At 40.1% G+C, this 16,817-nt stretch overlaps 1 pseudogene; it reads right to left on the reverse strand.

The window, feature by feature from the left end:
• Positions 1-3,193: 3,193 nt before the first annotated feature.
• On the reverse strand, positions 3,194-4,294 carry LOC118858217 (annotated as a pseudogene).
• Between the last annotated feature and the right edge of the window lie 12,523 nt (positions 4,295-16,817).

Consider the following 16,817-nt stretch of genomic DNA (forward strand, 5'->3'; position numbering starts at 1 on the left):
TTGTTTGACTCAGTTCCTCATCTGTAAAATAAGCTGGAGAAGGAGATGGCAAATTATTCCAGTATCTCTCCCAAGAAAACCCCAAATGGGGTCATGAAGAGTCAGACATGACTGAAATGACTGAACAACAACAAAAATAGTCCAGTATGATATAAAACGCATTATTAATTGAAGAGTAATTAACAATGAATGGTCATTCACCTCTTCAAGTACAAGTTGGCATGCAGAATTTTAAACAAATAGTTGAGGAAATTGATGTCCTTCACTTAGATAATCTTAGCCTTCAAATTTAATGAATTTTCAAACTAGATTCCAATCATGTATAAAATGGTGCACTATTGTGGGATTGTAGAAAGAGGCTGGAATGAATTAGGAGACCTAGGTACAAGTACTGATGAAGTCACTAATTTGTTTTGGGTCCTTGGTCAAGTCACTTCTAACTTCTTTGTGTCTCATTTGTGAAATAAAGTGGTGCATCCTTGGGCAAGTCACTTAACCCCCCCAGGCTTCTGTTTCCTTATCTACAAAAGGAAAGGGGTTGGACTAGATGGTCTTGGAAGTACCTTTCAGGTCTAAATCTAGATCTCTTGATACTATGAAGGGGGTATTTGGATTCAATGATCTCACAGATATATTTCTAGCTCTGAAATTTAATAATACTAAAAAATGCTTTAAGGTATAATATTATGACCCATCTTAATTGAAAATTGTAAATAACTAAAAAAGATGAGGAGAACAAAGTCTTAGAAGCTCTAAAGGAGTTTGCCAGTCATTACTGAAGTACTTATGATATAAGAGTAGAATGAATGAATGAAGGAATGAGTAAAGAATCTGTTAAGTGCTTACCATGTACAAAGAGCTATGCTGAGTGCTGGAGATACATATAGAAAAGTAAGACTTTTCAAGGAGTTTACATTCTAATGGGAAAGACAACATGCACAGAAAGTTTCAGCTCCTAGTCAGATGGAAAAAGTCCCATGGTCCTTGGGTATAGCAGCAAAGTAGGTGGTAATGCCTCTTCTTTAATGCCATTTCCACTGAATCAATCATATGAGTTTCTGGTGCTGAGAATTTTGGTGATAAAAATCTTCAGTAGCTATGGCACCTGTAGGCTGCAGTTCCATTGGGGCTGCTTCTAAGGGTGACAGCTAGAGGCACTCTGTTGGAAGCACTGCTATTCCCAAGGCTCTTGGGTTTAAGGTCCTGAGCTGTCTCCATCAGGATTTGAGGGGTGCTGGTGATCAAGGTGGCAGTAGTGGTGATGGTTTGACTTGCCTGGCAGATGTTGCCTCCTGTCTTTCCTCAGGGTGCCTTGCTGCTTCAACTAGGCTGGCTTGCTTGCCCTGTGGGTGGCTAATGGGTAGGATTGGCTGACCCCTTTTCCTCAGGTGACGCTTCTCTGGATTATGGCTGTGAGTAGAGAGATGCTCAATGGCATAAAGAAGCTCCACAAGTTAGTAAAATACTATTATGTCATTTTACATGGGTTGGGGTTGGGTGGGGAATCACAATTCCCAAGAAACTCAAAACTGCCAATGGGTAACACCTAGCATGCTTTGGAAAAGATAACAGTCCTAATGTTTCTGTGGGCTGTGAGTTTTCAAATCAGTGGAGTCTCCAATTTTATTTTTCAAAAATTTTATTTGTATCTTTTTTATATATCACCTTCATTTCCAATATTCCCTCCTTTTTTCTTACTCAGTGAACTATCTCCCGTAACAAGGAATGGATAAGAAATAAAAAAAAAAACTGAGAAAAAAATAACCAATGCATGAACTGAATCTGCTAACACATACAGTGTTCCACACCCATAGTTCCCTGACCCCTGAAAGCCTATCTTGTTCCTTCAATTAAAATGTTCCAACCTACTCCCCCACTCCCATCACAAACAAATTTGTTGTTGTTTCTCTTTACATTTTTTTAGTGTGTATTATTTTCCTGGTTCAGCTTACTTCCCTTTGTGTCAGTTTATATTAGTTTCTCCATACTTCACTGAATTCATCATTTATATTCATGCAAAATCAATTTATTTAGCCGTTCCCTATCAGTAGATGTAATGGACATCTACTTTCTTTCCAATGCTTTGCTACAACAAAAAGTATTGCTATAAACATTTTTAGTGAATACGGAACCTTTCTTTTTGTCTTGGACTTATCTGGGCTTACATGCCTAGCACTGAGATCAAAAGGTATCGCCTTTTTTGTTAACTAGTATAATTTCAAATTGTTCTCTAGAGCAGTGGGACCAATTCACAGCCTCATCAGCTGTGTCTTTTTCCTGTCCAGTGGTTCCCAAAGTGGGCAGTCCTGCCCCCTGGGGGGTGCTGGGACCACCCAGGGGGTCACTAATAACTTCGGGTGCTATTGCACACTTAATCTGAGATTTCTCTCCTTGTTTATGAGATTTCCAGGGGGTGCTGAGTGATTTTTCTTTTGAAAAGAGGGTGGTAGGCCAAATAAGTTTGGGAACCTCTATGTAGCCCTTCTGACACAGCCTATGTAGGTTTGGTTACATGTGCCAATTGGATGAGTATGAGATAAAACTTTTGAGTTGTGATTTAAATTTCTTTTATTATTAGTGATTTGAAGTGGCCTTTTTATGTGGTTGTTAATTATTTGGTTTTTTTTTTTGAGAACTCTTTATTCATATCCTTTCATCATTGGTGAAAGTCTCTAATTTTTAGTTGGAAATTAATGAAGAAATGGGATTCTATTTCTAGTGGTCCTCTTCATAGCCAACGTTTCAGTACTATATCTATTTGATAATGGAAGGAATCCCTGCTCTCCTCTTTAAAGTCTGAAGATGCTTTACTTTTTATTTACATAGCCATGAAAAAACCCTGAACATCCAGGGGCTAATCTATTAATTTCAGGTTGACATAGAAGAAATAGGGGGATATCATGAAACAAACTGAATACAGTTTGCTTCCTCCCTGGTTTTGTTTGTTTGTTGAGATTTGGCTAGATTGCTGGACATGGCATCAGTGCCATACCAGCTAGGTGACCACAAACAAATCATTTAGCTTTTCTATATTCTCATTTTTTTCATCTATGCCAATAGATAATAACATCTGTGATACTTCTTTCTTTTTTTTTTGCACTGAATGTGGTGACTTTATTGATGGTACACAATACAGGACTCTAGGCTTCTCCCCCTTACTACAGGGGTGCTTTGGGACAAGGATGTGAATGGGATATGGATCCCCAGTACAGGAACATAGGTTAGGAATGTAGGCTCCCCAGTGGTGGATCTCCTTTTTTTGGCTGGGGATGAAGGTTCATGGCTTTCCACTTTACTCCTGGGAGGCCATGTAGACCATGAGGTCTACTACATGGTTGCTATAACCATACTCATTGTCATACCAGGTAATGAGCTTGACAAAGTGGTCATTGAGGGCAATACCGGCGCTAGCATCAAAGGTAGAAGAGTGACTGTCACTGTTGAAGTCACAGGATACAACCTGGTCCTCTGTGTAGCCCAAGATGCCCTTCTAGGGTCCTTCAGATGCTTGCTTCACCACTTTCTTGATCTCATCATATTTGGCAGGTTTCTCCAGGCAGCAGGTCAGATCCACAACAGATACATTGGGAGTAGGAACACGGAAGGCCATGCCTGTGAGCTTCCCATTCAGCTCAGGTATAACTTTGCCCACAGCCTTAGCAGCACCAGTGGAAGCAGGGATGATGTTCTTGGAAGCACCACGCCCATCACGCCACAGCTTACCAGAGGGGCCATCTACTGTCTTCAGGGTAGCAGTAATGGCATGGACTGTAGTCATGAGTCCTTCCGTGATGCCAAAGTTGTCATGAATGACCTCGGCCAAGGGGGCCAAGCAGTTGGTAGTGCAGGAGGCATTACTGACAATCTTAAGGGAATTATCATATTTCTCATGGTTCACTCCCATCACGAACATGGGGGCATCAGCAGAAGGGGCAGAGATGATGACCCTCTTGGCTCCACCCTTCAAGTGAGCCTCAGCCTTTTCCATGGTGGTAAAGACTCCAGTGGACTCTACAACATACTTGGCTCTAGCATCTCCCCATTTAATATTGGCAGGATCCCGCTCCTGGAAGATGGTAATGGCTTTTCCATTGATCACCAGCTTCCCATTCTCAGCCTTGGCAGTGCCCTTGAACTTGCCATGAGTGGAATCATATTGAAACATATAAACCATGTAGTTGAGGTCAATGAAGGGGTCGTTGATGGCCATGATGTCTACTCCACCTGAGGTGAATGCAGCCCTGGTCACCAGGCGCCCAATACGGCCAAATCCGTTGACTCCGACCTTCACTATCTTGTTTCAGGGATGCGATGCAACTGAAAACAGCAGATCCTGGCACCGAACTTGGAGAAAAGCCGAAAACTGTGATACTCATTTCACAAAGAGTATTGTTAAGTTCAAACAAAGTTCAATTCACTTCAGTATTTATTAATTACCTTCTCTGTGCCAGGCACTGTGCTAGGTACTGGTGATATAAATACAAAAATGAAAGTCCCCTTTCCCAAAGAGCTTAAATTCTCCAGCAGGAAAACATGTACACAAATAAGTAAATGCATAATATATAAAAAGTGATTTTGGGATGGGGGCACTAACAATGGGGAATAGAGGAAAGGACTCTTCTAGTTGAACTGGCCTTTGAAGGGAGCTAGGGATTTTGAGGGTGGAGGTGAGGAAGGAGAAATTACAGGTGTGGGGGACAGATGATTGAGCAAAGACACAGTGATGAGAGGTGGAACATCTTGTATGTGGAACTTCTAGCAGGACAGTTTGGTTAGAACATGGAGTATGTAATTATCTGGAAAAGATTGACTAGAGTTAGATTGTAAAAGGATTTAAATGCCCAACTGATCAGTTTGGATCTTATCCTAGAGCCAATAAGGAACCACTGAGGCTCACGTAATCAGATATGTGCTTTAAGAACATCAATCTGGAGGCTCTGTAAAAGAAGAGAGGTCAGGGCTAGCTCAGACCAGTCCGTTGGTTCAAGCTTGAGATTATATTGCAATGAAACCTTCATGAGCCATAAAATATTTAACAAAGAGAAGTTTGTTCAAGCATAGAAAATGTCAATAAGGGTGCAAAATTGGTTCAAGTAGAAATGGCTCCTCTCTGCCTCCAGGCCTCTCATAGGAACAGCGCCCAATCAGAGAGATCAGTTGACTTGCACAATATAGTGAGAATTCTGTAAAGTCTGAAGAGCACTGACTCTTCATTGGTTAGGGTTTTTATACCTTAGCCATGTCAGTGGCTCAAGCCCTAATCCCCCTGACCAATCAAATTCAGACAATGGCCTCCCTTTAAAGAGAAACCATCCTACCCTGCATAAAACAGATACTGCTCCTATCACACATGGAGACAAATTATGAGGCCATTGCAGTAGTTCAAGAGAGACATGAAGAGATTCTGTATTAAGGTGCTTATGGTGTGAGTGGAGAAAAGTCACTAGAGATGTGGTTCAGATGGAATCAACAAGATTTGGCTATGGATTGGATTTGAGGTGGAAGGGGTGGTGAGTGAGATGAAGCTCCTAGATTGTAATCTTGGTGACTAGAAGGCTGGTTGTTGTTGTTTTTGTTCTTTCTCTGTTTTTGAAGAGGACCAATGATATCACAAGTGATACCTTGATTTGCACATGAATTGGTTTTAAATGAGGCAGAGTTGTTCAAAGTCATCAGCCTCACTCCCTCTTCCAGAGTCATCAAAGTCCAGTGGCAAGACAAAAGTCAAGATGATTGTTGATGGCCCAGGGATGCAGTGGGTAACCTTAGTGTCTTTGCTGTCTGACCGAGCTCTAAGCACTCCTGTATCAGTAAGGCAACATGAGCATGAACATGCCTGTATAGTTTGGAATTGCAAAGTATAAGAGATTCTCTAGGTAGAAGGCAGAGGAAGTATAACATTTATTTAGACGCCAGAGGATCAAATCTCAGAACCAGTAATTCCAATTCGGTAGAGTAGTTTGTATTCCAAAACCAGCAAGTCCACCTCAATGTAACAACAAGGAAATTATCACACAGTATTACAGCAAGGAACCAAGTCATCCTATAACCATCCCCCCTGCTGAGGCCTTCCTGTAAACACTCACAATTCTAACTGTCTGTTTGCCTGAGTTTTTTCCCTTCTCAGTTCTCTGGTCTCCACAGCTCCCTGGTTTCCACTCTCTACTCTGCACTCTCTCTGCAGTTCTGTCCACTCACAGTTCCTACTTCTTCTTCTTGGGCTGAATTCTGAATCCTGACCTTGCAATGGCTAACTTCTGGGTATATATACTCTTTTTAGGGCCTGAGGGCTTCATGCCCAATCAGCTAAAGGGTGTAGGCCTGCCTACAAACAAACCTTTAATGAAGCTTCCCTTAACTGGCCACACCTGAGGCCTATTGAATGAGTGGGAAAGGTCTTTAGTCACTGATTGGCATCACAACTCTACAGCTCCTTCGACAGAAGGATGATATTGCTCTCAAAAGGAATAGGAATGGGTTTAGTGGGCATGATAATGAACTCTGTTTTTCCTGTATTTAGTTTGAGGCACCTAGGAAACATCCAGGCAGAGATGTCCAACAGGAAGTTAGAGATGTAGGACTGGAGCTTAAGGGCTAATAATGTATTTAAAGTACTTTGTCAACTTTAAAGTACCATTTAAATGTTAATTATCTGTGGGGGAAGTTGGGCCATTTTTTTTGTAGATAGGGGCTTTTCTGAGCCTTTATGTCCTTGTCTATAACATGAGGGGTTTGGCTTGACTCTGAGAGCTCTAGATTCTGTGGTCACCAAAGGAAACAGCTAAGTGAAATGGAGGGTGCTTGTCCTGTAAGGAAGAAAAAAAAATTAGTAAGTTCCTTCTATATACCAGGCATTGTGCTCAGTGCTTCTTACAAATATTGTCTCATCTGATTCTCCCCCAAACCCTGTGAGGCAGGTGATGCTATTACCCCATTTTCAGTCAGTCATTTTTCAGTTGTGTCTGACTCTTTGTGACCCCATTTGGGGTTTTCTTGGTAAACATACCGGAGTGGTTTGCCATTTCCTTCTTCAGCTCATTTTACAGAGAGGAAGGTTAGGCAAACAGGGTTAAGTGGCTTGCCCAGGGTCACACAGCTAGTAAATATCTGAGGCCAGATTTGAACTCAGGAAAATAAATCTTGAGTCCAGGCCCCACATACTCTTCACTGTACCACCTAGCGCCTGTTAAGGAAACTGAGTCTAATGGAGATAAAGTGACTAACTCAGGGTCACACAGCTAGTAAATGTCTGAAGCTAGATTTGAACTCAAGTCTTTCTGACTCCAGGTCTACTGTTCTATCCACGTGCCACCTACTGCCATTTAAACACAGGTAGAAACAATGCAAAATTTCTAGGTCACACAATGTTGCTATAAAAGACCTAATGTTTTTGAGAACTGTTTGCAAAGATGCTTCATTTAAAAAGGTAGGATCATAGCTCTAGAGCTGGAAGGGCCTTCAGAGTTTAACTATTCTGACCCTCTCATTTTATAGATGAGTTAACTGAGGCCCATGGAGGTTAAGTGACTTCTCCAACATTACATAAGTAAGGCAATAAGCATTAGCGGTTGGATGTGAATGTTGGTTCTCTGATGCCAGAACCAATGCTGTTTCCACTGTACCAGTTACTGAAATCTTTCTGTCTGTCTGTTGCTGTTCAAGGCTGATCTTTTCAGTGATTCTGGGTATCAGTTTCTTGACCCAAGTTTTGACTTCAAGCCAGCTGGTTGTCTTTAAGAGGTGAAAAGAATTTTTAAAAAATCAACACAAACTGGCTAGTCCTTTTCAACCCTCAAGTGCCAAGAAAATGTTCTCAAGTATGTGTCTTTTCTTTGTGGGCAGTTTGGAACTTACTGGACAGGCAAGTGTTGAAAGCCTTGCTGTATTTGCTCAGTGGCTGAGTTTCGCCAGGACAGCCCAAATTCCCTTCTAGACATGTGGATCTATTTTCTCAGAGCAGGGACAGAAGTGATATTTTTCATTTCTATGCCATAATTATTTTTGAGAGGTTGGAAAGTATGAAGCTGTTTCTCTAGGCAGAGCTTTACTGTATTGGGGGTGGTGGTGAGGCTGTTCCTTCCCCCTAGAAGTGACAGAATCCAGTACATGCTTTCTACTTTGAGGACAAGCCAGCAGTGACATTTGTAGAGCCTGGTTCAATTAAAATAAGATGCTGTGTTTCCTCTTTCTTTTTGGAAAAAAACCTATAGTTTACATCTGGAACGAGGCCATAAATGTCCATGATTCTAGAAGACATCACCTCAGTACCTTTGCATATGGTACCCTGAAACCTACAATGCCTTCACTGACCATATCTATCATGCCCATTTTGTTTGTTTTTGAGACTAGGTCTCTCCATCTTAACCAGGCTGGCAATGCAATGACCATTCAGAGATCCAGTCCTATTACTGATCAACTTGGGAGCATTGACTTATTCCTTTTCTTACCTGGGCTGTTTAACCCTTTTGGGGCTGGCTGGTCACCCTGCTGGACTTAGTATGGATACTCTACCGACTTTAGCTCCCTGTAGCTTACAGCTCCTGAGATTATGTGATCCAACAGCCTCAGACTCCCTGGTAGAAAGGAATACAAACATGCTCCTGGCTGTATCCATCATATCTTTCAAAATTCATTTCCACCAGGAGGCTTTTTCTGGTTAAATCCGGCTTAAGTTGTGGCTCATAGAGCTGGTATTACTGCATCACTTACGTAATTCACCTTTGTTTACATATTATTTGTATGATAAATAACAGGTACTAGACCTGAGATTTTATTGGGTATAGAGAACTTCCAGGTAAGGAAACTCTATCAATTCAGGTTGACACCTTCTCTGCAACTTAAAGTCTTCAGGGCACTGAGAGGGTTAGTTTTTTACCCAGCATCACACAGTGTGTGTGTGTCAGGAGTAGAGCTTGAACACAGGTTTTCCTGGCTCTGAGGCTAGCTCCCTACCCATTACGCCATTCTGCCTTTCATGTCATTAATAGAGAATACTTTATTCTTCCGGGTTTCCAGGTAAAAATAACAACAATGACAAAAAGAATTTGAGTGCAAATTATTTGCATTAAATGGTGTGTGCATGCGTGCGTGTATGCGCGCACAGACTTAAACAAAAATGTCTCCTGAATAGCTGAGAGACCTTGGTCAAGTTATGTTGACTGATGAACTATCTCCAAGGTCTCTACTAACTGTTGACCCTCTCTGAACTTCAGTCTTCTCATCCAATATGAATAACCCAAAGCCCCCTTCCAGCTCTAACATTCTACAATTCTATGATTTTGTGACCATATCTTAGACAATTCCCAATGTCCTACAAACAGTAAATACATTTTAAATATTAAATAAAATATGCAATTTTGTCCATATTTTTGGTGTTTGTGAGTCTGTGGCTATTTGAAAGGTAGGTACTGCCATTTGAAGGGACCAGGGTCATCTCAGTATTTAAGACTGACCATTTCCATTCTACTCTGGGCCATACAGATCTCCCATTTTCTTCATAGAGACAGGAATCTAGAAAAAATCTTCCAACTTGGTTACATCCCAAGGTGGGAATAGGTGATTAAAGACCCCCAACTGCACTAAGAGATAAGCCTGTCAATCAGTTTAAAAATTTGTGATGTCCAAGAGGTGAGTATATACTTTGTAAGTACTCTTAGAGTCTTTGTGCATATTTTCTCCAAGGTACCAAGTAGGCAAAACATTTCACACCGGTCAGGAAATCAGGCTCTATCCAGTTTTTTTTGGAGGGGTTAGGTGGGAGTATATGAAGGGGTCTGGACCTGTGACTTTATTCATGTAGGATATCTACAATGTGGGAACCCTTTCTTCTGATGTTCATGGGCAGCTCATATGTAACTCATGGTCTTATAGTTTGCTGAGGGAGTAAAAGTTTAAATAATTTTCCTTTGCCCACACAATCTAGTACATGTTAGGGTAAGATTTTCAAACTAGATCTTCCTGGCTCCTAGGCTCACTTTCTAGTCACTATAATAAAGTCACTTGTAGTCTAACACTTCAAAGGATCCGTGATCTTGTTGATTTCGGTACCACCTCCAACCGTGTAGATCAATTAATCAAGAAATATTTCATAAATTTCCTACTATGTATCAAAGTAGCCACACCTCATCATGTGCAATTTTTGTTTGTGTTCTTCCATAAATCTTCTGTAGGGAATTTACCTAATGTGCTGGAGGAATTTCTCCGGGGCTTTTATTTTTTTTTAACAGTTATCATTGTAATATTTAAGCTACCCATTTGTTATTCCTCATTCTCAATATTAAACTGGTTCATCTCCTTTTCCAGTCATGTATGTCATTGATAATATCTTTTATGATACTCTTTGCATGGGAGTCATGACTGGTAGCATGCTACATAGCTTACCTAGTCCCACCATGCATCCTTCTACATTTAACTGTGAGGAAATTTTGATTCTCTTAATATCATGGTGTTCAAAAATTCACTGTTATATGATATATAGCACCATTATACGGCATATGGCACCATTATATGGAGGGCAGCTAGGTGGCACAGTGATTTGGAACTGGAATCAGGAAGACCTGAGTTCAAATCCAGCCTCAGACACTAGCTGTGTGACCCTGGGCAAGTCACTTAACCCTGTTTACCTCAGCTTCCTCATCTATAAAATGATCTAGAGAAAGAAATGTAAACCACTCCAGTATTCTTGCCAAGAAAACCCTAAATGGGGTCACAAAGAGTCAGACGACTGAAAATGACTGAACAACAACAAACTATTATATGAAACCAGGAAAGTATTGACTATAAAAAAATGCTCAAGCAGCACACACAAAACAACACTCACAAAAAAGTAAGCAACATGGGATTGTTGGAAGCATTTACATTTTTAAACATTTATTTGTATGATTCATATCAAGTTTAGTTACAAACCACACAGCTATGATGGACTGACAATGTGTCTTTCATCTGATGACCAGCCTAAGTTGAGACAGATCTGTCACCTGCTTCATCAAAGGGTGGTACATTTTTTCAGCCACAGCAACTCTCAAAAAGAGTTTACTGAGTTTTAGGGGAAAGAAGAGAGATCAGTATTAGTGGAGGGCATACCCCAACATAGGAAAGCATTGAAGTGGAGAGAAAAAGCCAGTGTTAATAAATAGAAAAGAAAAATTGATTGCTTCTAAATCTGCCATAAAATTTGCTGAAGAAAACTAACAATTAACCTTGGCAAAGCTATAGATTTGGCGAGACATGGGGTTACAGTTTTAATGTGATTTTTGCATCTTTTATTGCAAGGTAAACTATTTTGACCTCAGAAATCACAAGAAGAAATAAAGAAGGAAACAGGTTGATCATATGAAAAGTTGAGTTGAAATTTGGAAGGAGAAATCTAAGTGTGAAAGAGTTAAGTTAGGGACATATTTTTAACTTTTTTTAACATTAGTGGGAGTTTGAGAGCTTTTGGATGAACAATCCTATCTGCTTGTGTGGGTAATAGAGTCTGGGTACAATCACTGCCATGTCTTTATTATTTGGAGCCATTGGTTCAAATGGCTGTATTATTTTTAAAAATAAATTCAGGCTTGTATTGGCTGCTACATGTTAGATGATAATTAATACATAGTGCTAAGTGCTTTACAATTATTGTCTCAAATTATTCTCACAACAACACTGGAGGGTAGGTGAAGAAACTGAGGCAAATAGTCTCTTGTGACTTGCCCAGAGTCACATAGCCAGCAAATAAATGAGGTGGGATTTGAACTCAGGTCTTCCCGGCTCCAGACCCAGTGCTCTATCTACTGTGTCATCTAACTGCCCATCAATTAATCAAAAAGCATCAATTAAGAACCTTTCACGTGTCAGGCTCTGTGCTAGGCCATCTAGGCTTTCTCTATATGGACAGTGCAATCAAGAAAAATCCTCTTCAGTGCCCTACCCATGAACTTGGAGCTCAGAGTGGGATGGGGGCAACCTCTGTTTACATCTCAGTTTCATCCTGAATTTCTTTCCTATATAGTCTATGAACTAGAGCCCACATTAGTGGCTGTTGTGGTTTTGGCTTGGGGATGGAGAATACTTGTCTATCAGGAGCCATACTATGAGAGGTATCTCATTTCTTTGCCAGAAGCAACCAGATGACTTTTGGTTTACAGAAGGGTAAGAATATATTTCCCATTACCAATTTCTAAGCCAGTTAGTTCCCACTAGTGGTATTTTAATCAAATATCAAGAGACCGTCTGCATTTTTTGTTTACCAACTCTTCTAAAATGGTCCCCAAATGATTTTAATGCTTTTCCTTTCAGAGGAGAATATAGGGATTTAAAGGGAGAGGATTTTATTACAGGCAGATATATCAGGGTGAAGTCCAGAAATGTCTGTATCTGATACAATGACTCTAGCTCATTTGGACACCCAAAATGACATTTATGGTAAGGGTACATTTGTTTACTTCACGTATTTGGAGAAAATACCGAATGCAAAGAGGAATAAACAATTATCACCTACGTCAGGGTCCTGAGGAATTTGGGTCATTGTGGTCTATTTTCCTATTTACTGCTGTTCATTCTAATGACTCAAAAGATGCTAGAAATAAAACTGGGCAGGGAGATCTTACCCATTTTATTATATTACCCGTGGGTAACCAAGAATGCATCCCACAGTCATGAATTCCTCAAATAACTTTTTTTGGTCTGATTTGACTTGAGAAAGTGTGGTTTCTGGAAGAGGACCTGGTGATAAGGCATGTTTCATTAGCAGAATTCTGATCTAGTTCAAACATAAATGAATTCTCTTTTTGAATCTAAAGAGGTTGGCCTGAAGTACAAGGGTCCTCCTGGGGACATGGCATAATTTCTATCACACATCTTTGACTCTTAACCTGTTTTAGATCTGAACATATGAAGCTTTGCCTCAAGGGGGAGACTTCAATGGCCATTTATTATAGTACTAGCTACTGCACATACTTTGTCACCAAAGTCCTATTCTGATGATTCATTGTGGCATATAGGACATAGGATCTAGAGCTGGCGAGAATGTCAGATGTCTTCTAGTTTCCCTTATTTTGCGCATGAGGAAACAGAGGCCCAGATCAATAAAGCGACTTGCTCAAATTCATATATGTAGGAAATAGCAGTGTCAGAATTCAAACAGGTCCTTTGTCTCAAGATCCACAGCTTTTTCCACCATACTGTTCTTCCCCCTTTGGTCTATATTCTAGGATGGTGTGCCAGCAAAGAACATACTTTTCTAGAAGAGACCAATGCAGAAAAGTTTTGAGGACAGAGCCAGTAATGGACATCCAAGTCTATTCTTGCTAATGAGGTTAGTGTGTTATAATGGGACCTCCAACCAATGTGGTGTACACTCCCCCCAACGATGCCTCACTCTTTGTCTGGGCTTGGCTCGCTCATTTCAAATTGTTTTCATATTACTTTTCGTATTAAATTCCCAGAGACAGAGTGAAGGTGTTCATACCCCATACTGTTTTTAGTCCTCACTGTAACATACTTGTCTTGTTATATTTTGGGGGCTTGTCCTTATAAAAAAGGGTATTAAAGAGAGAGTGTATCTTACATTCAGTTAAAAGGGACTTTTCCTCAGGGCGTCCATTCATTCACTTAACAAGCATTTATTAAAGGCCTCCTATATGCCAGGCACTATTTTAAGCACTGAGGATACAAAGACAACCCAACAAAACTGTTCCTGACCTTTAGGGGCCACTGGCCCAAAAGTGGTAATTTTTTTTCAGCCACAGACATTCATGAAGATTCTATCAGTAAGTCCTTACTGTGTCTCAGGCATCGTGTTAGGTAATGTGGATACAAAAATTAAAAAGTTAAAACAGCCCCTGCTTCTAAAGCTATTACATTCTAACAGGGGAGAAAATATGCACATATCTAAGTATATTCATGTATAAAGCAGATACAAGGTAACCTTGGAGTAGAAGGCATTAGCATCTGTAGGGGTCAGGAAAAGCCTTATGCAGAAGGAGGCACTTGGAATGAGTCTTGAAGGTTAACCTTGATTCCAAGAGGCAGAGGTAATGAAAGAGAACATTCCAAACATGGAAGAAAGTCAAGGTGAAGGCACCAAAATGGAAGATTGAGCGGGATGTGTGAGGAATAGCTAAAAGGCCAGTTTGATTGGATTGTAGAATGAGTGGACTGGGATAATGTAAAAAATAAAGCTGCAGAGGTGGGAAGGATGGGGCCAGGTTTTGATGAGTTAAATGCCAAATGGAGGAGTTTGTACTGAATACTAGAAGAAATATGGAGCCTCTGTTTGACCCGAGTTGTGTGACCTTGGGTAGGTCCCTTGACTGCTATCTGCCTCAGTTTCCTTAACTGTGAAATGGTGATAATAAGAACACTTACCTCTCAGGGTTATTGTGAGGATCAAAGGAAATAATGTTTCTAAAGAGCTTAGACTTAGCTGGAACATAGTAAATAATAATAAATGTTTGTTCATCCTTTTTCTTCCCCCATGTGGTGGGTGAAAGATGAAATGCCTGATGAAATAAAGGTTTGAGCTTCTGAGTATTTTGATTTGTTACACAATTGATACCAATTGCCTAACAAATTGAGACCAGGCCCCCTCAGCTTTGGCGCTAGACCCCAAATACAGGGAGACAGATTTTTACACACTGAAAAAAATTAATCAAATAAAGCCAATTAATGAAAAGAAAATAAAACATTAGGCAATCTGATTTCTAATTAGAAGAAAGATTAGATACTTTACAAGTGGGAGAGGGAGAGTGGACCTGTATAATTCCCTGCGTTTAGAAAAAGAGGTTTCCCACTCTTCCCAAGTGTCTGTAAACAATCAAAGGAACGTGGAAACAATAGCTGATTGAGCATTACAGGGCCAGTTTTCAGATAAAACATATGGGCTGCTTGAAATGTACAACTGCGAGAAAACTCCTTGCATAAATCTTTGGATCTGACTCAGTTTCTGGTCAGCATAACCTAGGTCCTTAATTAAGGGTCTCTAAGCAACAGGTAGAGGTGGTCCAGCTTTCTAGCCATGCAGGTCAAGGTTCAAACAATGAACTAAAGTTTTTTTTTCCTATTTCCACAATTGAATAAAGTTGTCTCCCAAGAGATAAGTTGGATAGACCCATAATTGAATAGAAAGGGAACTGAGCTACTTCCAGAATTGAGTCACAAGATCACCAGATGGAGTCAGTGTGGTTCACTCAATTCCCACAATTAACCCCTTGCTGTCCTAATCCCCTCAATTCTCTTACCCATTGGAGTTTAAAGTGTGTGTGTGTGTGTGTGTGTGACATAGTCAGGGCTGTGCTTTAGGACTTTCGCCCCCTAGATTGTAAGCTCCTTAAGGACAGCTAATCTTTTGCCTTTCTTTTCTATCTCTAGTGCTAGTACAATGCCTGATACATAGTAAGCACTTAATAAATATTTATTGATTGATTCACTGAAATGTTTTACAAAGTCATGGAGGGTAGTGGTCTGTGTCTGTAGGGGAAATACCCACCTGATAGAATTATAGATCCTTGAAGGCTTTAGGTTAGTAATGATATCCAACTAGTATACTGCACTTTATTAGGAATGTTCACTTCCATTATTTTATCCCACTCCTACTCCCCCAGCAACCCTATGAAGTCGGTGGACAGGTATTATTATTTTTATTTTACATCGGAATACATGCTCTCTCTCTGCACTCAGGTTGTGGTAAATTCTGTGGGGACGGATGTGTCCATAGCAGGTTGGTCCTTCCCAAGATTTATACTAAAGTCAGTGCCTGAAGCAAAATTGTACATTATGCAGTGAAAGGAGCATTGGGTTTGGGATTCAGGCACTTGGATTTGATTTGGCTCAAAATTTACTATGTCTGTGACAAGTCATTTCACATTTCCTCATTTGTTAAGATGGAGGGGGGTAAGGACTAGGTCAGGGGCTCTTGACCTGGGGTCTGTGAACTCATTTAAAATTGTTTATAGCTGTTTTCCCCAATATCATTGATTCCCTTTATAATCCTATACAGTATTACTTTATGCATTTAAAAGCTTTATTTTAAGAAGGGTTTTATAGGCTTTATCAGGCTGCCAATGGGGCTCATCATGCAAAAAAGTTAAGAACTCCTGTATTAAATGGTGGTCCATGAACCTGAATGGGGTATAAAAAGACCTTATAGGCTTTTTCCTGTTGCTATGACTCTAAGCAGGAGAAATTTTCTTTATGTGTTTCCACCTCCCCTTCCAGGTCCATTATTTCTTTCTTCCTGATATACTTCTCTTTCCCCCACTGTCATTCCTGAGACCTTCAATGCTTTCCTCGAAACATAGTTCTCAAATTATCACCTCTTTACGTCTCATCTTTCGTTCTTTCAGTGCCCAGATTTAAGGTAGTTCTCACAGAGGAAACCAATCACCATCTATCCATCCATCCATCCATGAAACATTTTTGAGCTATTTATTTTGCTATTTGTGAATTCAAACTAAGATGTGAGTGATAACTTATATTTACTCCTTTTAGATGTATTTACATTCATAAGATGGACTTAGTAAACAAAAGAAAAAACTAGCTCCATATTATGGCACTTTAGTGACAACCATGTGAAGTAAATCATGCAATATTATTATCCTAGAGAAGATAGAATATAAGCTCCTTGGGTGCAGGGCAGGAATTTTTATCTTTTTATTCCTTACACCTAGCATAGGACGTGGCACATAGTAGGTGCTTAATACATTTTTTTGTTAATTAAGAAATTAATTCTCATTTTATAGATAAATAAATCTGAGAGGTTCAGTAACTTACTAAGCCCACATGGCTATTTACAGTTAGAAATCTGACTTTTAGCCAGGTCCAATGCAATTTACTCT

Source organism: Trichosurus vulpecula, chromosome 7, assembly GCF_011100635.1.
Source record: "Trichosurus vulpecula isolate mTriVul1 chromosome 7, mTriVul1.pri, whole genome shotgun sequence".
NCBI lineage: Eukaryota > Metazoa > Chordata > Mammalia > Diprotodontia > Phalangeridae > Trichosurus > Trichosurus vulpecula.